Genomic DNA, 27721 nt, shown 5'->3' on the forward strand with positions numbered 1-27721 from the left:
TTCAGGTTGAGAAGAAGGATGATTCAGGGCAAATAAATAGCACGGGCTGCAGCCCGTAGACTTCCAGCTGCCTTGGAAGCTTGCTGCAGGATTCTTTATAGCGTCCCCCCCACTTCATTGCTGCACAGAAACCAACCAACAAGCTGCTGCCTCCGCCCCATCCCCCAACCCGAGGGTTTTGCTGCAGACTTCCTCGGTGTGCAGCAGGCTCTAGCCCCTCTTCTCGCCTGGTCACCCTTGACTCCTGCGGTCACGCTGATTGGAAACCCATAACAACCCCCCTGCTCACTACACAAGGCTCAGCTCAGGACTGAGTTGACAGCTGATTGTTGCTGCTGATTGCTTTGCTGACAGTGCTTTGTGGCTATTTTGGTTTTTCTCAAGAGTTCCTTAATTAGAGGAAATGACACTGTGTGCTGTCCAGTCAGCCTCTTGTCAGACATTATTCCATTTGTATGATAATCAGGTGACATTTGGGTTTGTTCCTGCCAAGCCGGTTTGAGGATTGTGGCCTGTGGTGCAGTTGGCTTGGCAGAGCAGAAGTCGCTACCCGGCTTTGAGACAGCATTGCCCCTGGTATGAGGGAGGAGAATTCGGCATTCCCAGTGTGGCCTCAGACCCAGGGGTGCACTGGGGCCCCTGTTCAGGAAGCAATGTCCCACTGAAATCTTACGCCTCACAGCAGCCATTGCCCTCATAGGATGCTGACTTTCTTCTCTTTGAAACGTGATGTTTCAGGATTCCTTTGATATTTGCGTTTCTGGCCAACATGGAGAGACCCTTTCATTTTTCCCTGGGAGAAATACAGATATGACCTGAGGATGGCCTCTATTTGGTGAAGTTTTAGAGTGGTTTGCCATGCAGTGTAAGTGAGATCTCACTACATTGCTTTAATTGCCAGGAAGAACCATCTTAAGTTATAAAAATTCTAAATTATAAAAGAAGTTTGAAGAGATTTACAACTCTGAAATCCACAGAAGAACTTTTACCAGCTGTTTTTTAAGGCTCTTTTATTGAATGCTTTATTTTAAAGCATTAATAAAGCATTGAATAAATAACTGTGTTTATTTGCATATAAACCATGTGTGAAAGTTTTAAAAATCTATTTGTCCAAGTATGAGTATGGACCCTTCTAATTTTTTGTTTTTGGTATTAACTTATTGCAACAAGGATTTATTGAGCCTGCTGATGTGCCCTTGGGCTTAACAAAGCAGCGTGAGACACAGTCCCTCCTGCAAGAAACTTAATTCTAATTAGGGAATCAACATTCTCCAGTGGTCCTTTCTTCATGGTTTCGTTGAAGGCATCTTCATGGTTACATGGTTTTTCTCCAAGAGTGTTCAGTGTTAGAGCGGAGAACATAGAATACAGGATTATTCAGGGTTGGGAAGAGGAGAGAACAGAGATATTGAGGGGTCTAGGGAGAGACTGTAATCATCTCATATTGGGCACAGAGGAAGGGAGGCCAAGATGTGTGTGTGGGGTCAGATGGGGGTATCATGAAGATGGAGAAAATGGTTAATGGACATGGTGGGTGGAGGCCAAGGCCAGGAGAAGTCCATTAGGTCAATAAGGAAATGGAGAGTGGCTAAGAGACAAGAGAAAGAGAACAAACTGCTACCTGACTGTTTCCTCTGGGTCTATCTTCCTCCTCCACCAAAGGGTAAAAATGGGCCAGGTATGATGTTTCTTTTGTTTCTCCTTCAGCTCCTGGTTCAGCATGTTGCTTATAGCATGTGCTTCCTAAATATTTCCTGAAGAAATTCAGCTCACTCATGGGCTTTCTTCGGAGTCATAGATCAAATTTCTGTCACATATATAGAACTGATTGAGGTAGTCATTGGTTCATGTAAATGGTGAGCTCCAAAGTGACTGCTGATATAATCTGACAGTGGTGTAAATACACACATATATACTAACCACAGTGGAGAGGAAGTCTCCATCATCTGACACTTGCTCAGTACTTCCAGGTAAAGGGAAAGTATCATCTTTAAGGAGACCGTCTGAGGAGACTTCAGAGAGTCCCACATGCTGGATGTGATGCTGCCTTACCCAGAAAGCCAAAAATGCTGTTCCTTTCCATAGGCCAATAGTTCTCCTTTGTCCCTTCATGATTTTGCAGGCTAAGTGCATTTGAAGACCCAAATGAACAACTTAAACTTCTTTCTGATCCTGTTGCTGTTCCCATGCTCAACAGTCAACTTTTTCTCATGCCTGTATTTAGCTGGAGTAATCTTCGTGAAAGTCTTCCACACTTGAAGTCACAGCAAAAGCTAGAGAATAAAATTTACATTTTGGAATAAACGCTAAAACTTGACGATATCATTCCTATATATTCTTGTGGCTCCCTGGGGACCACACCCACTGCGCGTTCTTTGCGAGTGTCTTCCATTCACTTAGTTACCCTAATGCTGGCCTGGTGCTGGGACACCATTGAGGCTTACAAGTGTATGTGCCTCTGAAGAGAATGGGTCGTGCGTCCAGTTCAAGGATGCCAGCAGGGCTGTCACGCATATTTTCTTAGGTAGCATTTTCAAGTTCCTTAAGGTGTACGCCAGACACAACAGACTTGACCAGAATCATGCTGTTACCATGGCATCCAAAGAGAGCCCTTAGAAGCTCATCGACTTCTCCAGACAGAGAGGAAGATGGTAAACTGATCTGATAGAACATTTTCTACCTTAGAAGCTGAGAATAGAAACTGTATTTATCTGAAACAGCAAATCTGATTTTCAAAATTTCTCTCCAAGCATAATTTTTTTTTTTTTTTTTTTTTGTGATACGCGGGCCTCTCACTGTTGTGGCCTCTCCCGTTGCGGAGCACAGGCTCCGGACGCGCAGGCTCAGCGGCCATGGCTCACGGGCCTAGCCGCTCTGCGGCATGTGGGATCTTCCTGGACCGGGGCACGAGCCCGCGTCCCTTGCATCGGCAGGCGGACTCTCAACCACTGCGCCACCAGGGAAGCACTCTAAGCATCATTTTTTTTTTTTTTTTTTTTTTTGCTGTACGTGGGCCTCTCACTGCTGTGGCCTCTCCCGTTGCGGAGCACAGGCTCCGGACGCGCAGGCTCAGCGGCCATGGCTCACGGGCCCAGCCACTCCGCGGCATATGGGATCCTCCCAGACCGGGGCACGAACCCGTATCCCCTGCATCGGCAGGCGGACTCTCAACCACTGCGCCACCAGGGAAGCCCTAAGCATCATTTTTTATAAGACATTTTTGAAGACTGCTCACAGGTTTACATGCACTAGCACTGACTTAGAGAAGCTTTTCTTTCATCTCTGATCTGGAAGCTTCTCTTTGAATAAACTAGAAATGTTGAATGGCTCTGGCTAAGAAATCCCTTTCAATTTCAGACAAGAGTTGCAGTAACTGAGCCCTGTTTATTCAAGGAGAGTGAAGTCAGAGTGGGTCTGCTGTGAATAAAATGACAGGCCTGCTTTCTTCACAGGTGACGTCTCTCCTCTGGCCCAGTTCTTTGGTGTTAATCTAATTCTCATTAATTGCTAACTCCAAAGCAACAGAGCTTCGATCTTTGAAAGGATTGCCTTTTATAAATGCTTATTGTCTGAAATTTCTGCTTAATGGGAAGACCACTGAAACACTAATTTTTTGGTTTAGAGTTAGTGGGCAGGGACAGTTTAAGTCATTACCTTCTATTGCTTGACATTTTGTATAACACTTTGCAGTGTTCAAAGCACTTTCACATCCATTGCTATTTGAAATTTTTAATAACCCCCGGAAGACAGAAAGACAGATTTTTTTTAATTCCTTTTTTTTTTTTTTTTTTTTTTTTTTTTGCGGTACGCGGGCCTCTCACTGTTGTGGCCTCCCCCGTTGTGGAGCACAGGCTCCGGACGTGCAGGCTCAGTGGCCATGGCTCACGGGCCCAGCCACTCCATGGCATGTGGGATCTTCCCGGACCGGGGCACAAACCCACGTCCCCTGCATTGGCACGCGGACTCTCAACCACTGCGCCACCGGGGAAGCCCCAGATTTTTTTTTTTAATTCCCATTTTTTTGAATGAGAGCATTGAGGGTCAGAAAGATTTATGCCTCTCTTAAAATCATTCTTACCAGAGGTAGACCAGGAACTAGAACCTACCTGTCCTAGTCCTAATTCCTCTTCAGGTTGCCCTGTCATGATGAGCTAAGTGTGAGGATGGTAAGGGAGAACCTATAGCTTGTTTGGCAGTTATCTGCTGAATCGTCTGTCTCCCTGGTCTGACGTTAAGCTCCCTAAAGTGGAGATTATTTTATTCACTGTTAGACCCCCAGTGCCTAGAGCAGTGCCTGGCACATAGTAGATTCTCAATTAACATTTTTGTTGGTGAATGAGCAATAATAATGCCAACATTTTCACCTCTACCCATCCCCTTCTTACACGTTCCAATGGCATAATAAGAATTATATCTAAAATAAGTAGGCAAAGATATGAGCATAGTGGGGAAGTGCAGGTTGTCAATCCATCAAAGTAGTAGATGAAGAACATTCACCTGAGCTATAGAAAAACACAGAAGAAACTGAAAATAGAGCTCCTGCCTTGGGGAAGCTTAAAGCTTAGGGAAACAGGATAACCCATGATGGAAAAGATGAGGAAAATCACTATCCAGCAGTCTGTTTGGTTGGCACTGCTCTTTTGGAAACTCAAAGTTGGGGGAAATAAAAAGGACGCGTACTGCAAAAAAAAACCTTGATCTCAGAGGGAGGAGGAAGTGGAAGGGCTTTACTGTCACTTTCTTTTTTTGGTTCTATAATTACCTATACCTTTTCAAGTGTTTTTATGCAGGAAACTAAATATGGAGACTGGTCGAGGGATGAATCATTCTAATTAACTGGAATAGAAGGTGAACTTTGACAAAGCTTTGATTAATTCTTTTCCTTAAATAGTCAAGTAATTATGCTGCAGTTTGGCATTTGTAAACAATTGTTTCCATCCTTATCTCAACCTGAGATAATAGTTTCCAAGTCCTTTAGGGACAGTGATTTTCAAAGTTTAGTTCTCAAGCCACCTGCTTAAATCTCCACCCCTGAAATTCTGATTCAAGAGGTCTGGAGCAGGGTCTGGGAGTCTGCTGTTTTAAAAAATAAACACTTTATTTTGGAATATATTTATAGAAAAGTTGCAAAATAATACAGAAAGTTCCTATATTTCCTTCATCTGGCTTCCCCTAATGTTAACGCCTTACATAAGCAGAATATATTTGTCAAAATTAACCAACTAATATCAATGCGCTAATACTAATTAAGCTACAGACTTTATGCAAATTTCACCAGTTTTTGCACTAATGTCCTTTTTTCTGTTCAGTGCAGGACATCACACTGCATGTAGTCATCATGTCTCCTTAGTCTCTTCCAATCTGTGATAGTTTCTTAGTCTTTCCTCGAATCTGCATTTTTAATAAGCTCCCAGGTGGTTCTCAGACACTAGAACTCAATCGCCATTGCTCTTCCAAAGCCAGGGACAGACCCTGGGCACACCAGACAAGTGCTCAGAAACCAGTGCCTGGGAGACCTCCCCTTGCCTGAGGGGTACCTTGTGCTTTACATCCCAAGTCCTGCTTCTGTCAGTCCAGGACAGAGCCGGGAACAGAAAGCACACTCTGGAAGAGCCTGGAGAGAATTTAGCAAAAGTGCTGTTTATGGAGATGTAGGCAGGGTGAGAGAAACAAATAAAGGATATTAAGGCAACCAGGAGCTTTCAGCAGTGAAAAGCTTCCCCCTCTTTGGGACCAGCCACCAGGTGCAGCAGTAGTCAGGGATGTGTAGTTGGAGAACCAGCCACTGCCAGAACCTAAGACTCCAGTGTTCAGAGGACATGGGTCTTTGTGCTCCTGTGGGTGGCCCCCATTGGCGACACTTAACAAGAAGCCAGAGGGCAGGGAATGGACAATACAGTTGCTGGGCACAGAGGAAGAAGAGAGGGTGGAGAATGGATCTGGAGAATGCATTGAGAGAGGGGTTGAGGTGAGAATAACCAGCCCTGTGTTAAAGTAAAATGCAGGAGAGAGAGTATGATTAGTTAATTGTGCCTGGGTTAAAACATGTGCTCTGCTTATTAATTCATAGCTACAATGTTAGGAGGGGCCCGTAGCTTAATAAAAAAATGGGGGGGGGGGATCCAACGAAAACATTACATTTAGACTCGAAAACTACAATTGCAACAACTTGTTGCAAATTCAACAAACATTCTTTTGGTGGGTTAATGATAGTAAAAGAATTGTAGCCTCCAACTAAATAAATAAATACCTAGACTGAAGAAAAAGAACTGCTGTCTGAGATATAGTTTTAGAAGTGATAACAGATTTTAAGAGTGTCATATACCACCTTCTACAATTTGGATGAAACAGTGCTTTTATTTATTTTTTCCCTATTTTGTTACTTGATTCTAGTTTTTGAAAGGCAATATCATCACCCATTGTGCAGTATAGTGAATTAAATTCTGGGCACCAAAGAAAAAGACTCAGAAAATGTTCCTTTTCTTTTTGTAGTTGAAAAAGGATAAGAATGGGAAAAAAGCTCATCTGTCCTAAGCATCCATGGGACTTATGGAGAATCACTAGTCTTTAGAATTAGGCTTTCCTGGGGTTTATGCAGTGGAGGCTTTTTTGATGGTGGGAGTGAGTGGGTAAGATTTTTTCCCCTACATTTCAAAAAAAGGAGTAGAAGTTAGCAAGGAGGAATATTAGCTATATTTTGCTGTTTTTGACATTAAGTATGACATTAAATACATCAAGTTTGCCAAAACAGGTTGGTGGAGGTTTGTTTTGCTCATGCACATTTTTTTCATAGATACTGGTCTTCTTTTTGTGTTTGCTCACTGTCTTCAGTGAGGAAACAAGCACTGCTATATTTATTTTGCCAAGTGGTTGCATTGGGATCTTGGCAGGAAACAATTTACCTCGGAGGGTTTGAATGAAGAGAGTTAGTGAAGGAAGGGACTATTGCAAACCCGTGGGCAGGGTTATGAGAACACACAAGGGGTGTGGTCTAGCCCTCAGGAACTAGCGGCAGCGGGAAGCTGTTGCTATCCCCAGGCCAAAGGGACAAGAGGGACAAATAGTGGAGTCCAGGGAGGGTTGTAACCATGGCGGAAGGGCCACTCGACAGGAGCCGTAGCGGTGAAGGGCCATAACTGTGGTCAGACACTGAGGTGAAACAGGGAGAGAGTAGGGGAAACAAAACCCCGTTGCTCTCCTCCCAGCCCTCCCGTCTTTGTCTGGTGCCTCCATTAGTCAAACCCAACAGGAAGCCAACAGTATAGGTGACACGGGGGCAGGAGAGGTGGAGTAGGATTGTGGGTGTTGTAGCAGGGATGGGGAATAGCGAGCAAAATGGTTTGTTGCTATTTGAGCCCCTGAAATGATTACTCGTGATATTACGTTTAGAGGAAATTCAAAGTAGTTGCTTTCAGTTAATGAGCAAATCCGTTTTCTATAGAGCCAGTTTATTGTTTTAAAAACTTGCTACTCCCTTAGCCTGTTCTGAAGTTTTTTAGTGCACAGACCCTGATTTCTACAGTTTCCTCGGCCTCACTGTGTGGTGAGAAAGGTATTGCCTTTAACATGATGTGAAGCCTGAATTTGACCTCCAGGGGCCCTGAGGGAGGAGGGGGACTGGCATAGCTTGCATTGTTGGTTGCCTCAACGGGCATTTTCAGAGTTAAAAATGGCCATCATAACGTGTGTGCTCTTCTTGTCCTAATGAGTTGTTTCTGTTGGAGCTAAATGTAATTACTAAATAATCATCTCCAGTTGTTCATTGATTTTTTGGTGCATGATTATTTAATGAAAACAGACCCAGATGACCAAGAGGTAGAGAGGCCTGCTTCTGGGAAAGCATTCACTCTAGCCCAGTACCTTCAGTTGCAGATTATTTGAAAATGAAAGCAAAGCAACAAAACCATCTTAAATGCTTCTGGCAACTTTAACAAAACCTGGCCCCAGGATCATTTAAGAACTTCTGCTGTGAGTCTCAGAGAAATAGAGCTGAAAATAGATTGGTTGCAGCAATTTCAGCGAAGGGATCCGAAAATGTTTTCTTCAGCTGCGGGTTTTTAGTGAGTGATGAATTGGCAGTGCCCAGAAGATTGCATTCTTGGGAAAAGAGATTCATATTTGATCTTCCTTTTCCTGGTGGACTATCTCTCTGAAATACTTTATATCGAATCTTAAATATGATGCTGTGGAGGCTGTCAGTCTCCTATTTGCTGAGATGTTTTCTTCCCATTTAATTAACCCCACTTTTCCTTTCCATATTTGTGATGGATTCTTGGGCAAAGCTACCTTCACATAAAAGGCTCTGGAAAAAATAAAATAAAAACATGCTCTTTAAAGGTATTATTTATTTATTTATGTCATTTAGTTAGTTTTCACTGTTATTCGTCTCGACTGTATTTCCTTTTTCCCTAGTTTGGAAAAATGTCTGGTCTGGCTTTGTCTTCAGTCATATTGGCTGCTCTTTTTAAATCACAAAAATGTTAAAGTAAAAAAGTAAAAAAAAAAAAAAAGGATCATAAGCTATTCATTCTCGTGGTCAGTTGGCTTAAATTTCAAGAGTCATTGACTCTCATAGCTTAAATTAGTTTTATTGCGATTTTGAGCAAAGCTAGAGAAAAAAATCTGTGTATCATGCCTTATGAAGGAATGTCATGGTTTTGAGTAGCTAGGATCAATGAGGTGCTTATAGTTAGTGACTCTACGTGGATACAAAGATCTTTTCACCCTTATTGATCTGACCTCTTCACGGTGTTAGAGCAGTAGGTAGTGGTTAATGCAATGCCATACCTTTGCTTTAACCTAAGAACCCGAACCCCATGATAATAGGCGTTAGCCCTGATGAAAAGATCACCTCTGTCCTTGGCAGCTATTCCTGTCTGCATCAGGATCATTTTCCACATCGCTGTGGTGCTAAACATTGATGCATCTTTACCTCCGGTGCCCTCCACGCTCCCTCACGTTCACTTAGTCAATCACGGTCATCTCTTCTAGCTCTGCAAGATAGATTTGTTTCCTTTCCCACTGTTACCCCCATAGGCAAGGACCTTCCTAATGGTCTGGTTATTGAGATACCCTCCCACAAGCCTGCCTGCTCACAGGATTTCTTTACTTTTGCTACATGAGTTTCCTAGACTCTCATATTTATCAGGATCTGCCTCCACTCAAAAGCTCAGCCAGTTATTACTGACAGAGTAAAATCCCTGTCAGTAGCCAATGAATACGTTTTCGTGAGCAACTGCCGTGAGCAAGACCCTCTGCTAGGTGCTGTGGGAACACAGACCATGTCCACTTCCTTGTTTACCTCATGTGTCCTCAATTAGTTTATCATTTCCAGTAGAGCATGAATTATACTTGATGTGTATAAGTGCACAGCAACAAGACTGTTTTTTTTTAACTTTTAAATAAATTTTTTTATTTTTTGACCACGCTGCGCAGCATGTGGGATCTTAGTTCCCCGACCAGGGTTCGAACCCGTGACCCCTGCATTGAAAGCTCGGAGTCTTAACCACTGCACTGCTAGGCAAGTCCAAGACTGGTTTTTAATCAGTGTTCCCGATTACATATTTTCAGTTGAGATTTCTCTTTAAGGTATATAGCTTGGAAAATTATATACATAGTCTCCTCAAGGCTGCTTGATGTAGTTCTTAATATTTTTGAAACTCTCTATTTAGAATTATCTTCAGAACTCATAAGTTACAAAAGCAAAAGAGTCTCATTACCCCATTTCTTTTGTTCAAGATGCAATTTATTAAATGCCTGCTTAGTCCCAGGTGCTGCTCCAAGGCCTTGGCACACCAACATGTGTTAAAGCCCACCAGACAAGACTCCCAGGACACACCACCGTCAGACAAGCTTAGGTTTATTAGCTGGCTGCAGTAAGGGAGAGCACACATCGTGGAGAATTGTGGGGCATTTCAATAGGTGGAAGTTAGGGAAGAACATCTATAGAGTTTGCAGGACTGGAGTTAGTCCGAGGATGGCTTTGGCAAAGATCGGCCAGAATTTGTAATGTAGGAAGTTGCTGAAACAGTCTGTGGTCTTATCTTTGGGGCACATAACAGTGTGGAGTTACTGTTAGGTTAGTTTGTCTGTGGTCTTGCTTAGAATACCATGCATCTGAATGAGCTGGTGTTGAGTCTGAACTTAGTTTGTCTCGCATGTCATGGTTTGGTACAATTTTTCTGTTTTGTGCATTATAATACAGTTTTGCAAGTTATGGTTTCTGTTTCAATTTTCAGTTTCCCCCTAACAGCCTAGTTGCCAGTGAACAGGTTTTCCCTTTATCAGAAGAATAATGACACAGTTCCTGTCCTCCAGGAGTTTGCAGTCTAGGTTATTATAATTTGATATGTGCCATAATAGAGATACAAATAAGGTGTTATGGAGTTCAGAAGAAACAACTGTTTTAAAAAAAAACTCTACAAGGCTCTACATACATTATGTACTAGGCAAATTACATATACGTATTATTTTATTTAATCCTCAACAGTCGTACAGAGTTGATGCTATTTTTTTTACCCTCGCTTTAAAGTCAAGAAATTGAGATGCAAAGAGGTTAAATAACCCACCAAAAATCATCCAGCTAGGAGACAATAGATATAGGACTTTATTAAATATTTGTAGGGTACTGCTCTAGGTGCTTTATATAATCTCCAAAACAGACCTTTGAGGTACCTACTATGCTTTATTCTATCTCACTGTTGAGGAAACTGAGACATGGGGAAGTGATGTAACTCATCTAAGATCACAGAGCTCGTGGCTACATTGTAGGGGCAGGATTCAGACCCAGGCAGCCTGGCTCCGTGGTCCATGCACATCACCAGCTGGGCTGCTGCTTCTCTTGAGGCCTGTCATTGGACCCTCATGTCTGTATTCTTACCCTCTGTGCTGTTCTGCCTCATTGGCAGAGGAGAAGCATCACAGAAGGGTTGAATGTGGGCTGGGGCATGGTGGATAATTAGGATATTTCCAGAGGGATCAGGGAGAAAGACTGTACCATTCCATTCAGGAGGAATAGCGGGCGCCGAGTCCTGAGAGCAGGAGGTGAGGCTTGAGAACTCTAGTGTGTAGGATGGGAGCAGTGGCAGCCAGTAGAACTGGACATGTTGTATTGGGACCAGATTGGAGCTTCACAGTTGCCCCTCACTTTTGACTGGAAGGATGCTCCTTTTCTTGACACTGTGCTTGCCTCTGAATGATCCTTCTGGTCATAACGCATCCCCAAAGGAAAGAGGCTTGTCATCACCACAGATGTTCCTGCTGGAGGCCATTCCAAAGGAGAAGTTCCAGAAACATGTTAAGCAAAGGAAGCTTCAGGGAAAAAATGCTGCCTAGAGATATTCTTAAGGTGATTGCTTTGGAGAGCATAATGAACATTTGAATGTCTATGTCCTTGTAAATTAAAGAAAAATATGTGTCACCACTTTCAATCAATACAGACAGAATCTTGAATAGCAACTTTTATTTATGGAGTTCTGGAAGCTGACATGCATCTAATCTTTACATCAATCCCATTAGATAGATACTGTTCGCGTCCCAGATGTATAGATGAGGAAACCGAGGCTAAGAAGACTCTTGGGGTTTTTGGCAAGTCACACAGTGGGAGGTGGTAGAGCCAAGATTTGGGCTCAGTTGGACTGACTGCAGAGCCCATTTGTTCTGTCACGCGTCCTCCAGAAGTCTGTCCTTTCAGCTGTGAAAGTGCAGATTGTCCCCAATGCAACAGGCAGCCGAACGGCATGGAGAACTGGTAGTCAGGAGAGGGAAGGATTGTGGTGGGACGAGGAGGACAGGACTTGCTGGAGCTTCATCCACGCCTCCCCCACTCTGTGTCAGCCCCGCTTCTCTTTGCATGCGTCACTGGAATTTACTGGTTTAAAATAGTATCCTCACCCAGTGTTACTTCTTGGACAGCAAGAGGGAGTCCAAAAAGCTAAGGCCTGAAATTCTCATCTTTCCTGGGCAGTGAAATTGCTTCAGATTTGCTGGGACATGGGCCTATCAGCCGATTAGCAGATACATTTGTGTTGACCTTTCTATTATCAACCTACTGGTTTGCTTATTTAACTAATTTCATGTGCCCTTGTTAGGAGCTGTGGGCACAGAAAGATCTTTATTGACTCTGGACAAGTGATGCTCTTTGTTAATTCTGGCTATGGCTCCCCATTTCACAGCATCAGGGGAAAGGTGGTGGCAGCAGCTAATGATCCCTGGACTGCGCGTTCTGGAGATGAGGGAGTGATTTAGCCTTTTTTTCCCTATAGAGTATGCTTGTGGATTAATTGCATAAACTGGTCGGTTTAATCTAAGGATGACCTGGTCCCTTCCTTGCCTGGCCAGGTGGTGTGTACAGAGAGCCTGAGCTGTAGTTAGGCACCCTGGGTCTGAGTCTTGATGTCTTGGCTTATACTGGGTAAGTTACTTAAACTTTCTGCACCTCAGTTTCTTCATTTCTAAAATGGAAATAATAAGAGTACCTACCTCATAGGGTTATTCTGAAGATTAAGCAAGAAAGTCTTTGAAAATTGCTTGGCACATTACTTAGTACATAGTAAAGACCCAGTAAATGAGAAGAACAGCAAATAGCACTTGTTCTCTGCCAGGCCTGGGCATGAGCTATGCACCACACAGCTCCCAGGGGCACCTTCCTCATGGACAACCCTGGGAATGTCACCCAGAAGGTGTGCAATGCAGTGGCCTTGTGCCAGGAACCACTCTGAGTGCTTCATGTATTTTAACTCTTTAATCCTCACAACAATCCTTTTTTTTTTACATCTTTATTGGAGTATAATTGCTTTACAATGGTATGTTAGTTTCTGCTTTATAACAAAGTGAATCAGCTGCACATATACATATATCCCCATATCTCCTCCCTCTTGCGTCTCCCTCCCACCCTCCCTATCCCACACCTCTAGGTGGGCACAAAGCACTGAGCTGATCTCGCTGTGCTATGCGGCTGCTTCCCACTAGCTATCTGTTTTACATTTAGTAGTATATATAAGTCCATGCCACTCTCTCACTTCGTCCCAGCTTACCCTTCCCCCCCCATGTCCTCAAGTCCATTCTCTACGTCTGCGTCTTTATTCCTGTCCTGCCCCTAGGTTCATCAGAGCCATTTTTTTAGATTCCATATATATGTGTTAGCATACGGTATTTATTTTTCCCTTTCTGCCTTACTTCACTCTGTATGACAGACTCTAGGTCCATCCACCTCACTACAAATAACTCAGTTTCGTTTCTTTTTATGGCTGAGTAATACTCCATTGTATATATGTACCACATCTTCTTTATCCATTCATCTGTCGATGGACACTTAGACAACAATCCATTATTAATCCTGCTTACAACTTAGACACAGCTATTAGTTACCTTGCCCAGATTCAGCCAGCTGGTAAGTGGCATGGCTGGGATGTTGGCCATTTGTTTTATTATAGTATAGAGTCTTTCCTGTCAATCACAAAGTAGAGGGAAGATCTCCATGATAGATGGATGTTCTTTATCAACCTGCATTCATTGTCCTTATATGTTTTAATATATTTTAATATTTGTTGAAGCAGTTTACATTTTCAGCCTTTATAGTTAATACATATATTTTAGCTTAATAATGGAAATTCATGAATTCACTTGACTTTGGGAAAAGGTGACACACCTTGCCTTATCATAATTGAGCTCTTTGTGATTAGGGTCAAGAGGGAAGGAGGAACCGAGAAGAGAAAGAACAAGCCCACTGAACATTTGAATAACAGCAGCACTTCTGTCGGCCCTTCCATCAGGGCATCACCGCCCACACTCTTTGCTCAGATGGCTTTGCCTCTCACATGACTTACATGGTATGAGCATCTTGCCGCATAGAGCTTTAATAATGTGCTTTTCATCCAACATGGCCGATAAATGAAGCCGGCTAGTTCAGCTGGTGCTCAACCAAAGATTCACTCCAGCGCAAGAACCAAAACTAGCTGTGCTGAAATTTTTGACAAGCAGCATGGCAAGGCCCCAGAGAGACACGTTCCTGAGGGATTTTCAAGGGGACTGCCTCTTCAAGAGACCCTTTTTGCCCTGGATGGTGGACAGTGAGCAGTTGGGAGGAACATGGCCAGGGTTTTAATTGTATTGCCTGTGCCTTCTGAAATGGTTCTGGGCCCTCCCTGGCTCTTGCCTTCTCCACAGACACCCTATAAATAGCACCTCCAGATTTGTTCCATTCTCCTTTGTTTTCTCCTATTCTCCACCTGCGTCTCCCCTTTACCTAGATCCTTTGCATTGGGTGGTTGGCCAGACTCTTTCTTGCCCTGTTTCCTCAGCCCTGTCTTTTCTCTCTGTTGCCTTCCTTGGCCCTCCCTGAACTCCTCTGGATCCCCGCTGCCTTGGGGGAGAACTCAGGCACGTGAGTTAGTACTATTTATGTGAAGTAGATAACTTTTGCAAACTTCTGCATGTTTCAAAATTGTTATTTTTTCCTGAAATTTTTTTGGAGTGGCTAAAATCGGATTTCAGGGTTAGGGTTTTTGTGTTAGTGGGATTACAACGGAGATGGATCAATGTTGACTCCCTTTCTTCTCAAATTCCCATCCTGCATGAAGCTGTAAGGGTCTCAGCCTCACGGGAACAAGCAGCCTTGGTAGGTTTTCCAGGAGAGGTGAGGGGCACCTGATAATTTATTGTGTTTGTGACAAGTCTGTGTCACTGTGTGGTTTCTCCGACTTGTCACACTGAGGCTACTCAGGACACCATCAGAATTAGAGAAGATGAATCTTTTCTATAAAAATAGCACATTGTCTATACGATGTCAGGCAAAAGAAGATGATTCAGCGTGCCCTTTGCCACTCTTAAAAAAAACCAACAAAATACGTCTTCCTTTCTACTTAAAACCAAAATAAACTACTTCCTACTACTGTCATTCACAGAGCTAAATTAAAACCATACCAGGATGGAGAGAGAGAATATTTTCATCCAAGACAGAGAAAATCAAAATGGCATGGTTGGCAGTTGGATGAGGGCCTGGCCCACAGTGGGTTGTTAGAGAATGTTAGCTTATCTGCTGCTATTTGCTGAGGGGACTTTGGTTCTCAGATTACATTTATGGTGTCTGCTTTTGAAATGGTATTTGAAGGCGGTGTTTAGGAGAATAGAACAGGACAGGCTGAAAGAATATGGCTTAGAAATAAGAATACAAAGTCTGAATTGCGCCTATTTCTTCATTTTTTCTACGATTGATTTGAAATCTTTCCGATCAAATCAAGGGAGAGTGTTGCCTCCTCTTCCCTGACTTACTGGAAGCTAGCTTAGCTGTCTCCTCTGTCTCCCCACACTTCCTCTCTCAAGGCACACATCCCATTTTATGAGAATTAACTGTTCTGTGCATCTTTTGCAGCTTGGGACTGTGACAGTCTGTGCTCCCAATGGTGTCTGGCACATTGTCGGTGCTTATTTGTGGAATGAATGAATGAAGGAATGAATGTTGTTAACATGTTATGTTTCTCTCCTTTTCTGCAAGTTCCTTAAATAAAAACCCAGGTCTGATTCTACAGATTATGTGGCAGAGATCACACAGGTTCTCAGTAAGAGCATTGTTCCCAGGATTCTACTTACTGTTCCAGGCGTGCTGGGACTGTTATTTAAAGAAATGGGTTATCAAAGGCTTTATTAATCCTCTGAATCCAATAGAGGATGTGAAACTTAAAAAGCTTCAAAACCAGAAGAATAAATGCAAAACTTTTATTTGTTATTCTTATACTAGAACTAAGGAGAATAAGAGGGGCCAGGCCCCAGATCTCTTTAAACTGGTGGGCAGTTGCAGATACTAGGTTAATTGGATGAGGGTTAATCTCCTAAAGTCATTTCGTCTGAGGAAAATAAAGGAGTTCTGAAAGCCTGGAGAAGCCTGGGTTAGCCAGAAAGCATCAGCAAACAGGCTACAGCCCATAATTCTAAGGGCAGTGATCTTTTCTGTGTCCTTAATCTGGAAGCGGACAGCTCCAGGATCAGCATCAGTATTCTGGGTTTTTAAGAAATTTTCCCAAGTTTTAACATTATCATTTTAAACAAAGTTGTATCATTCTATTAAATCAGTGCACTTTATTTTGGTTAGTTGGTTGGTTGGTTCCTTTTTTTTTTTTTACTGTTATAAATAATGTTGCCATGAGCATCTTCTGTGTACAGCGTTTCTTTTTTTCTCCTTTAGGATGAATTAGTACCCCATGGAGGGGGATAAATGTTTTTATGGCTCTGGATACCTATTGCCAAAATATTTTTTAAAGGCCTCTAGTGAATACATGGAGGGAATGTTTTAGCTTCTTTTTAAAGCTGTGTGCTCTGCTCAGTGATGTTTACCATTTTGTGATAATCTGTTCTTGTAAATCTGAAGCCATGTACTGCAAATTGTTCTGTCTCTCTAACTTGCTCTGCGCCCATATGAAATTGAGGCTCAGTCTCAGTACAGCCTCACATCCAAGGGAACAATGTCCCATAGTCCAAAGCAATTACAAAAAAAATTAATTCCTATCTTTATCATAACTCTCAAAGAACATGAAATGAACATGAAGTTCTTAAATCTACCTTTTATCTTCTTTTCAATTCTATTTCATGCCACAGTTGCTTGAAACTTCCTCTCTCTTCATATTGCCATCTCATTTCTAAATGGCTTCTCTGTTACTTTTCTGCTGACACATACTGTCTAGCTCATATACTTAGCCATCTTCCCCCAAGCCCACACACCCAACCCATGACCCTTTTTCCTACATAGAACCTTCCCCCGGGAAATAGAGTTTGAATGCTCTCTAGTGGATTTTCTCACACCCAGACTCAGACAGTGCAACAAGGGAAAACCCTGGAGCTGACCTGACAAGCAGGAGGGGATAGGGGAAGACCATCTGTAGTCACATATTAATAATTTTGCCCCTCTCCCAGATAATAATAACAGCTAATGTTTATGTGTTTAGTAGGCACTAAGTCCCTTGCATGTATTGTCACTGATTCCTAATAACAACCTTATGAATTAACTAATAATATCAATTTCATGTTTTAGATCAAGACACTGAACTATGAAATGTTTTAAGTAACTCTCCCAACGTCACACAGGAAGTGACAGAGCTGGGGTTTCAACTAGGCAGTTGGCTTTAGAGGATGGGTTCTTAACTACCGTATACCATTATACTCCTTAAATTTCTATTTTGACATATGTGTTGACAAGTATGTATATCCCAGATATAGATATAGCTATAGATAAATAACTTTTCCTTATTTAATCAAAATATAGAGCCAGAACTTGAAAACAAAGTGGAGTACTCATTTCTCATGGGTTACTTTTTTAAATTAAAAATTACTCGGGGACTTTGTTCTGCTGTCTGTGTCAGCCTACCTGTCTGATCTTATTAATCTGGGCCATGGAGTTGCCTTTATTACTTCTTGTTATGAGAAAGACCTGTTTTGACAAGGTCAGTGGAAAGATTTAATCCATCTTAGAATCTGGAAGGTAAATCTGGTAAAAAGGATTTGCTAGTATACTAACAAGGAGTGATTGCTGAGCCTCTTAAAGAAAAGGGTTTGTAATTTAAGCTGCTTTTTATCAATTTCTCAAGTAAATGCACACATTTACTTGAGAAATGTCCTGGGTTCTGGGTTTGTTTTTAATGCATCGGCTTTCATCTTTTATATTTTTCTTTTGGCTATGCCAATTACTTGGTCTGGTTCACTGTTTTCATCCCAGAGACACTGTATGATGCAGTGCTCAGATAAGAATCCCCTTTTCCTTTGGAGAAATTGCTTGCAAGTTAGATACATGAATGCATCTTTCTCAGTCAGAGGAGTAAAAAAGTGGATTTTTTTTTTTTCTTGAGAAGAAAATGTCTAGCAATTGGGGTCACTCTTCACAGTCAAAATTGACTTAAAAAAGATCATTTAAATGTTCAATTTGAAATACTGTCTGTAGGCTGCTCTTCAAAGAGGAGTGCTTATTGAGAAAAGGCAGTAGTCCTCCAGTTTTCTGTAGTAGAAAGAATGCTAGAGCAGGAGTCAGGAGAAATTAGGTCAAGGCCAGTTCTGCGGATAACCAGCTGCTTTGGGACTTATTACTTATCCTCTCTGAGTCTTACTGTCTTCATCTGTAAATTGAAGGTTTACACTAAATAATTTCTACACCTTTCTTCATACATAATAAACAGAAGATAAATTTCCCCGGGCAGGTCTGACATAGGCAGCCACCTCCTCATTTGAGTGTCCCTCAATCCCTCCCCCACCAAATACTTACCAACCCCAGCTGGCTGGCTCAGGCTCAGAATTGCCCAATTAAAGCTTCATTCCTTAAGAGTAGTTACTGGTTAAAATAAAAGTATTACTAGATGGAACTTTGCAGGCTATTTGCCATATTACTTAGTTCATTGAACTAATCTAATAAGCAGTAATTGAACACATAAGATATTCAAGATGGCTGAGTGGGGCTGTGGGTATGTTTGGAGTGATGGGGAGGAATGTAAAGATGAATAACATACGGTCCTGCACTTGAAGGACCCATAATGAGCGGTGGAGAATGGGAAGATCTGCATAAATATCTGATGAGCCCCGTGGATTGTGAGTGCCGTAGGAGTTCAGATGGAGAGAGGGATTTCTGTCAGCTGCAGTGGTCAGGGAATTTTTTTAAAAATTGAGATTAGTCTTGAATATGGCTTTGAAAGACAGTTGGCTGATAAAAAAGACATAGGTAAGGGGCTATGGCTTGGCATGAATCAAAGCTTAGAGGTGAGAATAACCAAGGCAGATTGGGAAGTATAGTTCAGTATACAAGGGGAAGCTATGATACCATAAAAGATAGACAAAGAAAATTAGATTTAATACAGTAAGTAAAAGGGAGTGCTCATTTGTTTTTGAACAAGAAACTGACATGCTGCTGGGTGAATTTCAGGAACTTCATGTGATGGAGTGTGCAGAATAATTTTCAGGAAAAAAACACGCCCTAAGGCTTTAGAGCTTCAACCCTCACCCCTTGAATGTTATTGAATGAGTGTTTTTGGAAGTTGATCTGATGTCCTTCTAGGAAGAAGGGTTGACTGTAAATAATCTTGCCAGCAAAAGTAAGCAGCTTGGGAAGAAAAAGGAAGTATTGCAAGGGTTTTTAAAGTGAAGGGGCAGAGATGGCGTGCCTACTCACGTCTGGCTCCCCAGTCCCAGCATCATTAGCATTCATCCTCTTTCCTCTTCCATTTTTTATAGCCCTTAAAAATGAGTAAAATGTCAAGTGTAAAAGGTCACGGGTACCTTTTCTGGGGGTCATATTTGGGTTCTCATGGTTTTAAAAAATGTAGAAGCTATAGAACCTGCCTTCTCCCTTATTTTTCTGTCCTCTCACTAGATGAAGACATATTTAATAGGTTCCATATTGGAATTAGTAGTAAAAGTTTTAGAGTCTAAGCTTCTGTTCTGATATTGCTGCGTAACAAATCACCCCAAAACCAAGGGGCACAGCAATCACTTATATGCCTCACGAATCTCTAATCAGAGCTGGGCTGGGTGGGAAGGCTCATCTCTGCTCCACACGGTATCAGCTGGGACAGGTCAACTGGAGGCTGGAGGACCCACTGCCATGATGACACCCTCTCATGGCTGGCAAGTTGGCTCTGGTTTTTGGCTGGGGGCTTGAGGTGAGGGGCTTGCCAGAAGGCTGGGATGGGGAACCCTGGTTCCTTTTCCCATGGGCCTCTCCATGGGTGCTTGGCTTCCATGTGGCTTGGTGGCTGAGTTCCACAAGTGAAGATCCTGAATGAGAAAAAGAGGTGGGGTGGGGGGGAGAGAGAGAGAGAGAGAGAGAGAGAGAGAGAGAGAGCGAGAGCGAGCGCCAGACAGAAGTTCTATTGCTCTTTTGATCTAAATTTTCAAGTTACCAGCACAGCTTCCACCACATTTTATTTGGTGGATGTGAGTAAGCCATCCCAAATTCAAGAGGTAGGGAATTTGACTCCACCTCTAGATGGGAGAAATATCACAGAATTTGCCAACAAGTTTTAAAGCCACTGCAGCATCCACAGGATTCTCTGTCCCCACCCTGCCGCCTGGCCAGTTCATCTTCCTCTTTCTTTAATTGTATCTTTAAATGTTCATAGGAGTGAACCTGGGACACCGTCTAGGACAGGGCCAGATAGGTCACGTTTGTGAGTGAAGCAGGGTATGGAGATGGTGATGTAAAGGGGAGAATTTTCCTCACCTAAAGGAGACAGACCCAACCTCCCAAGCCACCTCTGGAACTTCTGGCTAGATGGAGAAGCAGAAGTAAACTTCACCTTGTCCCACTAGACTCTTTTTTATTGTTGTTCAGTTAATCTTCCTGATTATTTTTTAAGGACAGGACAGTGGGTGATATAATCTATAGGGGTCAGGAGTGGAAACGTGCTTTTAGAGGATGTCCTTCATCCTTGAAGCTGGTGTTTAAATGACAGTTCTCAGCGAGGGGCAGGATGCTGGATTAAAGGGAGCATGGGACTGACCTTGTTTGGATATTTTCTCCTCTAATAGAGTAGATAGTCTGTGGATAGGCCCTTCAGCTACATCCATGTCCCCGACTCTGGTGTCTGCTGTCACATGTTACTTAGAAAGCTGGTATTCCAGCCCCCAAAGTGTGTGGGATGCCTGAGCTCTCAGCACAGACGAGAAGCTGAGCTGCAAAGACCTGATCTGAGATGATGGTGGAAACTCTCTGGGTGGAGTTGTCTTAGGGAGTCACGGATTCAGTCATAAAATGCCGTTCTCTGTGATTTGAAAAAGTGGTGGTTTTTCAGCACTCCTTTATCCTTGTTCTTAAACGGAAGAGACGTGACTGTATTCTCTTCAGATGGGTTCTGCATGGCTAAAGTTACACTTGATAGCTTCTGGCTTGCCTTTAATTTCAGATATGGGAGAGAGAGGATGTTATTTGGAGAGTCCTTTAAGCCCTTTCCACTGATGGAAAGATGCTTCAGTGCTTGTTGATCTCCGAGGTTTCCAAGAGTTGTTTTTGAGTCAGTTAGAAATAGCTGAACAATTTTGGTATTAAATTGCAAACTCCTTTCACTTAAGAGCTCCAACATTTATTAGTCAGCTGTCCTATAGAACAGATTTTTCACTCTTATTCTTAAATAACACTATCTGATGTCATAATGATATATTTTATTATACTGACATTTATTAAAACTATTTATGTCATGGAACCATATGCTGGAAGAGGGCTATGTCTATACCCTTGGTTTTGGAAGCAGAAGTTTGTTGTATTGGATGCAGAGCCTGGGATGGTGGTAGATGATGTTTTAATTAAGCAGAGATATTTCCTTCTTTTGGGTTTTTTTTTCCATTAAAACCTTTAGAAAGGTTAAAGGCTTAGAGAACTGTCCAAAGAATGAGTTGTTTTTATAAACAACATATAGCTAGTTGGTTTCTTTCCTCTCTCCTGGTTTCTTAGGTGCTCATGGCTTGTTGAATCCTCAGGTGGAGGCATTTCTGGAGAATGCTAGATTAAAATAGTGCTGCAGAGTCCGGCAGGAAACAGAGGCACACTCAAGCAGGAAGTTCAGGAGAGTTTAAGGAAAGATCTATTTACAAAAGTGTAGGCAGGTTAAGGGAAACCAAAAAAGGACAATGAAAGCACCCTGAGGGGCCGTCACCGCTCCTGGGCCTGAGGGGACAGAGGAAGGGAACGAACTTCCGGTGGGAGAGGCCACTGGATGGAGCTGTGCCTGGAGCGGAGGAACATATCCACCCGCCAGGAGAAGACTGAACAGTAAACCCTCCGCCTCTCTTCCTTCTTCTCACCTGCCGAGGCCTTCCATTGCAGACCCCATCCCGAAGCCAGGGAGATGGCAGGAAGCCCAGTGCTGCGTTCCATAAAATGTAGCCTTCCGGGGTTCTGAGCAGGGTGAAGCATAGAGTGGACTTGAAGGGGCCAATGGAGAGTAGCCATCACAGCAGGTAAACACGACCCTACAGTTTTGGTTTGTTAGCTGTTTTTTTCACAAAAACAAGCTCATCTGGTGGGCCTAGTTGCGTGATGAATTTCATACAAGTTTCCCTCTAATAGGAAGGTGAAAATTCAGATGTATAAAATCCCCCCCCGGCCCCTCCCGCAATTTCATTAGCCTGGGGACAAAGGGAATTGGAAGCTTCCCATTTCTGGTTTTCTTCAGGCCACGGTGTGGAGGTGGAGTTCTGCGGGTCGATAGCAGAGGTGGGCTAAGGTATTTGGAACTAAACTTTCTTAAAGAAAAGGAGATCCTGGTTCTGGACTAGGGCAGTGAACCCTTGGCAGAGCCTCTGAGAGGGCCAGGGGTAGGGATGAGGAGAAAACATGCCCATCAATTAGATTTGCAAACCCCTCACTGCCTGGTGGCAGGGGGACAGGACCTCAGAGGCAGGGGAACTTCTGTGGTAAATGTGCTCAGAAGGGAGAACAGGTTCCAAGAAGTGTTTAGCCTCTGTCTCAGAAGTGTATTTATCTGGTAGCCTCTGGCCATTTGGGGGTTTAGAACCATTCCCACCATGCTTTATTTCTCTTTTAAAAATAGAATTGTCTAACTCTGCATACCCACGGGGTCATGTCTTTCAGTGTGGAAGCAGCCAGAAATAGAAGGGAAGACAGCCCTTTACAGTTTCCAACATATGCTAATTTATGTGATGTCATGGAAAATCCATTACATGAAAACAGTATGTGTGGGCTTCCCTGGTGGCGCAGTGGTTGAGAGTCCGCCTGCCGATGCAGGGAACGCGGATTCGTGCCCCCGTCTGGGAAGATCCACATGCTGCGGAGCGGCTGGGCCCGTGAGCCATGGCCGCTGAGCCTGAGCGTCCGGAGCCTGTGCTCCGCAACGGGGGAGGCCACAACAGTGAGAGGCCCGCGTACCGCAAAAAAAAAAAAAAAAAAAAAAAAAAAAGCAGTATGTGCAATTTTTTACGTATAAGAAATCAGAGGGATTTTCAAGGCTATAACCTTTTACAAGCCTAACTGCATGCACATTGGTTCTCAACATATAAAGTGGGTCTGTGGTATCTTCCATTGAATCTGCTCCAATCTCAAAGTATCAGAAGGACTTGGTATAAGGCAAGCTCATGGTGCTTGCTCAAAAGCAGCATCTTGGGGGAGATTTCAGCTTCTGAGGCTTTGGCTCCTTCTCCAAAGGAAAGTTCACATCCAAAATATGGATGTGAACTGCCCTCCGATACTGGAAATTTGTATAACTCAAAGGCTGCATTTAGAAAAAGGAATGATCACTTAAATAGGTTATGGAAGGAGCCACATTCAACAAGTGTATCCATGTAAAGACCCAAAGGGGCTGAAAAATTCCTACAGTCATTCAGTTTGATAGGCACCTTAATTTGTTAATTGATCTGTTTGTTTGTTTGCGGTATGGGTTGGTGATATACCTCTTTTCCAGATGGATAGCCAGTTGTCTCAACATCATTTATGGAGGAGTCAATTGTTTCCCTATTGATTTTATTTATTTATTTATTTATTTATTTATTTATGACCATGCCACACACACAGCATACAGGATCTTATTTCCCTGATCAGGGATCAAACCCGTGCCCCCTGCAGTGGAAGTGTGGAGTCCTAACCACTGGACCACCAGGGAATTCCCTGTTATTGGTCTTGAATTCTAATATTCACAGAGGCAACCTCTGTGTGGGAGAATAAATCAGTAGTGTTCGTTGCACTTGTTTAATTCAACCATGAGAAAAATTAAGCCTTTCATAAGTGGCTGATTTTCTGGATGACAGTTTCTGCTGCAGAACCATTCCTTTTATTTTGTGATGGAAAGAAAGGTTTAAAATGTTTTCAATTAAAAGTTTCATTCTTTTTTTCCCCCTTCTCTAAAAATATGCTGTGGAAGAATACTGTTTTAATTGGAAGAAATATTTAGTTCAATACAACTAAAATGTAAGTGAATATAATCAGAAAATGAAATAATCAGGATCAGACATCTGAAAGAACCCACAACGTTTCTTGTATGAATGCACACAAGAAATTTACCTTGAGACCTGCAGTTTTACAGGGTAGGCACTGAGGAGTCTTGGTAATAAGCCAACAGGCTGAGCATTTGCTATGTGCAAGGCACAAGACTTGTTCTGTAAATATAAGATGAGATTATTGCTTTCCAGAGGCTATTGTCTAATTACAGAGATAAAATCCATGAAAACTAATTGATATCCAAGAAATAGGTAACTGTTCAATAGAAACAGTGCCACAAAGCTGTGCATGCTTATCTCCCAGATAAATGGTACAAGTAATAAGTGTCTTATTCAGAAAAGGGAGAGACGATTATGGAAAGGCCTGGAGCGACTTGGAGATGGAACTTGAGTTGTGTTTTTCAGGAAAGCTATGAATTGATAGACTTAGAAAGGCCTTGGCATTGAAGGAGGAAATCATGAAATAATAGAGCATAAAATGGACAAGGATTTCATGGTCATGTAATCTGGACCGTACTTGAACACCACCAGTGAGTCACAGCTTTCATGGGTAACCTGCTCTATTTTTGCTTAGCATTAGTCATCAGAAAGTTCTTCTGTTTGGTCACAGGTGAAATCTGTATCTCTTCCCCATTCCAACTCTTTAACTTCCACTCTAGTTCTTGCAGAGAACTCTGAATCCCTCTTCCATATGAGAGCCTTGAAGTATTAAAGAGTATTTTATGTTCCCTAGGTCTTCCCCCTGCCCAGTACTTTCAGCTGTTTCTCATTTTTCATCGTTTTCAGATACTTTGCCATCTTGGTCACTTTTCTCTACGCATCTTGAGACCCTTCCTTTACCAGTACTTCTGTCTCCTGTAAAGCACGGATCTAATCATTCCACTGTTGAAAAGCTTCAGTGGCTCTCAAGTCCCCATGGAATGAATGCAGGCTCCTGTTTCCCCTTCTGTAAAACGCCACCTTAACCAGAAGATACTGTATGACGCAGCATCTGATGTGTCCGCATCTCTACTTTTCCTGGGAGTGGACTTGGCTAGGCCCAGTCAGGTGCAGGCAAGGACGGAGGGGAGTGAGGTCTTGTCATTGTGGTATTTATTTTTCCTGTGGTGACGGAGCAAAGCCCTTGCCTGTCAGCTGTAAGTAGTGCACTTCTGTTGTCCTGGTATTACATACGGCTTCCAGGGACGCCAAGGCTGAGGTGGAACTGCCAGGCCTTCCTTTTGCTCTGGCCTCAGCCCCGTGCAGTGTCTTTCTCCTCACGGCTGCCAAGCCTTTGACCAAGGTGGTGCCACCACCACCCCTGTCCTGAGTGTGAGCTCACTAGGGCCTCAGGCCCTGATGTAACACAAAGGCTATGCTGGCTGAGTTTCTGTTTTTCACCGCTCCACGAAGCTAACAGGGTCTTTTGTGGCATTTAGACTGGCTGGGAAAGTAGGTTAGTTCCCAGAAAGAAAGATGACTGAGGCCTGCAAAATGCATTCCTTACACTATATGGATTGAATTTCATTTACTTGTTTCTATTTGCTGTTCTCGCTCTGTCTTATAAGGATTTGAGCTGTTACAGTCCAGCTCAGTACCCTTATCACAGCATTCTGAAAGGAAAAGTCTATCTATAAATTCAGGGAAGAAGAGTAGAGTGTAGCTTTTGGCTTTATTGAGAAAACTCAGAATGACTTCTTGTTTTTATTCTGCGTCATTTTAAAGTCAATCACATGGCTTCTCTGCAGAGCCCTTATCCTACACTGATATTTCCCAGATTCAGTTGTTGATTTGCTATAAGCTCCATGACAGCCTCCAGCACCCCGTTTTAATTCTCTGCATAGCACTTATCACTTCCTGGTACTTCTCACGTTTATTTGCTGATTTGTTGTGAGCTGCACGAGAGTATAAACGCTATCCCTGTTCATGACTCTGTCCTGTGTTCGGGAATGAATGTTACATCATTCGTGGTGTAAAATGCATTCTTCTCCATACTTTGGAGTTGGAGTGGCCTTATGAACCTTGTTAGGTTTTAGCAAAAAGAGAAAAATGTCCAGAATGAGTGCTATCCCAAAGATGCCCTCCTGCTTACTTACTAGTCCCTTATGGCTGTTCCCAGGGTCCCACTACCAACGGTCATCCACCCACCCCCACTGGAATCTTCAGGAATGAAAAGCTGCCCACTGCATTGTACTTCCCTGGGGTTTTGCTCTCTTGAGTATTTTTTACAAATTTATATGTGGCCTAAACCGATTGGTCTGAGTACCTTATTAACCGTATGACAAGTATTTTGCTGCCAATCTTGTTCATTCCTCCTTTATCTCCCTGAACAACTGGAAAACTGCCTCCTTATTTCTTAAAGGGCCACAGCATTCAGATACAGGAGCTGAGCTACAGACCCGCATACATTTCTGTCTACTTTACCAAATGTACTGTTTTCTTTGAGAGTCAGCCTGCATTCCTTCCTTCCTTCCCTTCCTCCCACCCTCCCCCTCTCCCTCCCTTCCTTCTTTTCTTCAACAGGCTTTCATTGAACACCTGCTGTGTGCCAAGTCTTGTGCTAGGATCTGGGTACCATGGAAAATAAGACACGTAGGATGCCTGCCCTCTCAGAGCTTACAGTCATGAAGGTTTATTAGAGATTACCAATAAAACAGTGCTCCCCTCACTCCCTCTCCCGCCTGCCCCACCACATACACACAATACATGCTTCCATTGAAGGGTTAAGTTCTGTTTTAACGAACATCATTACGGTGTAGAGACTGGTTTGTGGAATCAGATAGGCCTGGGATGACATCCCAGGTCTTCCATTTATTACCTGGGTGACGTTGCCCACATAACTTAATCTCTTTTCAGCTTTCTCATTGGTAAAATGGGGAGAATACTATTGTAGTATTCACCTTATAGAATTCAGGGGAAGGCGAAATAAATATAATTGACTTAAAGCACTTAAGACAGGACCTGACTCAATAAATGACTGTAATGAGAATGAAGATGGTGATCATAGCTGGGAGCCTGGATGGGGCATTTGGAAATAGTTTGACCTTGGCTCTGATACACATGCTCTTAATTTCTAGTTTCTTGACCAAGATAATAGGATCTGTTTAAATTAATAAAAAGGAAAAGGAGGTAAACATAGTTGGGATATATATGAGTATAGTAATATTTTCTGAACTCAAAAGATCATCCCATGTAGACTGACAAGCATGTATATGCATTTCTCTGGAGAGGGGGCAGAATATTTGTATCTGGGCCACTGGTCACTGTGTAACATGGGCTGCCATCTCCCGTAACAAAAAAGCTACTGAGAAAAGACAAGGGGCTTGTTGGGAATGGGTACAGAGTGGGGAGAGAAGGAAGAGAGGACAAAGCCTGTGGGCTTTCTCATTTCCTGCTCTATTTACCATGACTTGCCTATAGCTTTTATAGCCTGGTCCTTAAATAATTGAAGACCATCTTAAGTACCAAAATCTTCCATAAATTTCATGAAAGTGAGTAATGTGCCCTATTGCCCTGTGCTGAACTAGGATGGAAATTCTATGTATCACACTCTGCTGCGAGGATCCCTGTGAGTGATAAAGAGGGAGTTCATTGTAGCAGAGCCAAGGTCTGCCTGAGAGAAGCCACCAGAGTGAATGCACCTGCCTGTGAGTGCTCACCTGTGGGGCCTTTAATGGGATTTCTGTTTGAAATTGGTTTTAAGTGTCTAAGGGGCCACGTTGAAATCCCCTCATTAGCACCAAGTTTGTTGCTTGGAAAATTCAGTTTCTGTGAAAATTTATTCATTATTTTTTTAGTGCCTTTTAGCATTTTGAGCACTTAGAAT

General features: G+C 42.8%; 1 protein-coding gene across 2 annotated transcripts in view; it reads left to right on the forward strand.

The window, feature by feature from the left end:
• NCALD (neurocalcin delta) overlaps positions 1 to 27721 on the forward strand; it is a 290136-nt gene that overhangs the window by 6340 nt on the left and 256075 nt on the right. The window contains exon 1 of one of the 2 annotated variants that reach the window (XM_082601681.1): positions 12382 to 12412. The exons of the other annotated variant lie outside the window; for it this stretch is intronic. The gene's annotated coding sequence lies outside the window, so the exon portion shown is untranslated. Of the gene's footprint in view, positions 1 to 12381; positions 12413 to 27721 lie in introns of those variants that run through there. 2 annotated transcript variants of the gene reach the window in all.

This window comes from Mesoplodon mirus, assembly GCF_964341445.2.
Source record: "Mesoplodon mirus genome assembly, chromosome: 16".
NCBI lineage: Eukaryota > Metazoa > Chordata > Mammalia > Artiodactyla > Ziphiidae > Mesoplodon > Mesoplodon mirus.